The following is a 1,592-nucleotide window of genomic DNA, read 5'->3' on the forward strand; positions in this document are numbered from 1 at the left end:
TTGCTTGGAGCTAGCAACCATTTATGCAGAAGGTGAGAATGTGTTTTTAAATGAGATTTTTGGTGGAACACAAAACTTAGCATTCTTCATTCTCCCTTAAATTGTTTTGGTGTGCAACACCAAACTTAACTCCTTGCAATATAGAGAAAGTTACTTAGCCTTTTTATTGAATGGAAAGAGAACTACCTCAGGTTGGGTTGCCTCCCAACAAGCACTTCTTTATTGTCATTAGCTTGACATCCTTCTTTCTTTGATCATGTAAGTTGAAAATTTTGTTGCCTTTGATTTTCTCCTTTCACTATGGGCTTCCTTTCCTTTGTTTCTTTTTCCATAGCCCTCTCACTTTCCTCTATGATTGCTTTCTATTTCTCCCATCTAGCAGCTTTTTCGTTGTCTTTTGGGTCATCTTCAATGACTCTGGGGATGGTATTTTCCCTTTTCTCTCCCATTTCTGTAATGTGTTTAGCCATTTGTTCCATTTGCCTCTCAAGTTTTCTGATTGAGGCTTCTTGGTCTCTACTTATTATGGCTTGATCTTTCCTTGCTGCTTCCTGATCTTGTCTTGCCATCTCTTGAATTTTTATGAATTTCTCCATCATTATCTCTAGACTAGAGATTCTTTGGAAGTTTGGATTTGGTTGTGGTTGCATCAAATGGGATGGTTGATGAAAGTTATTTTGGGAGAATTGTGAGGTGTGATAGGGTTGGAAGTATGTGTGTTGTGATGGTGTGTAGTGGTTGTTGGTGGTAAGGTGGTGTTTGTGCTGGTTTGTGAAGTTGGAGTTGTTGTAATTGAGGTCCCTTGATCCTTGATTTTGGTGCTCACTCCTCCTCTAGTTGGAATGAGTCCTCCAGGGTGGGTTGTACACATCACCCTGAGACTTGTGTTGGAACAAGCTTGAGGTACTGTTTGGAGAGTGTAATCGCTCAGGACTTTGTTGCTCATAGTTACTTGCTCCAAAATTTTTTTCAGATTGATTCCAACTATGTGAGTGTTGAGGTAGGTTGTGTGCATTTACTACAGCAGTTCGCAGCTCATTGATTTTTCTGACCATCAGCTCCATTTGTTACTGAAGTTGTTGGTGTATCTGCTTGTTGTGGGCCATGATTGCACTTACACCTTCAATTTCCATCACTCCCCTCTCTTGTGTGGATGGTTGCACTTCTGCCTCTAGCTTACCAATTTCCTGGGGTGGTTTTAACTTGGCTAGGAATTCACTCACTAGATCCTCCCATCTGGTGATGCTTCCTTGTGGGAAGGCTTCAAGCCATTGAGCAACTTCGTTCATGGTGGTGAGCGGATGCTTCAATTCATGGGTTGTATTATCATTTGGGGTGAGGACACTACTCCCACAATGATTGAGATTCGGTAGGTTCTCCTCCATGATCTGCACAATCACAAACAGTCCAAATGAAGATTGAATATACTCATGCCAAAATGTGGTTAGAGGATTAGTTGACACAATATGTCAAACAGTTAATAGGCTTGAAAGATCAATAGGAGAAAATTGCTTCTGTCGTTTACTTAGCAAGCAAAAATACAAGAAACGCACAGAACCAGAAAAACCAGGAAAACTCCACTCTATTGCTAA

Source organism: Arachis ipaensis, chromosome B10 (assembly GCF_059453495.1).
Source record: "Arachis ipaensis isolate K30076 ecotype BB chromosome B10, ASM5945349v1, whole genome shotgun sequence".
Taxonomy (NCBI): Eukaryota; Viridiplantae; Streptophyta; class Magnoliopsida; order Fabales; family Fabaceae; genus Arachis; species Arachis ipaensis.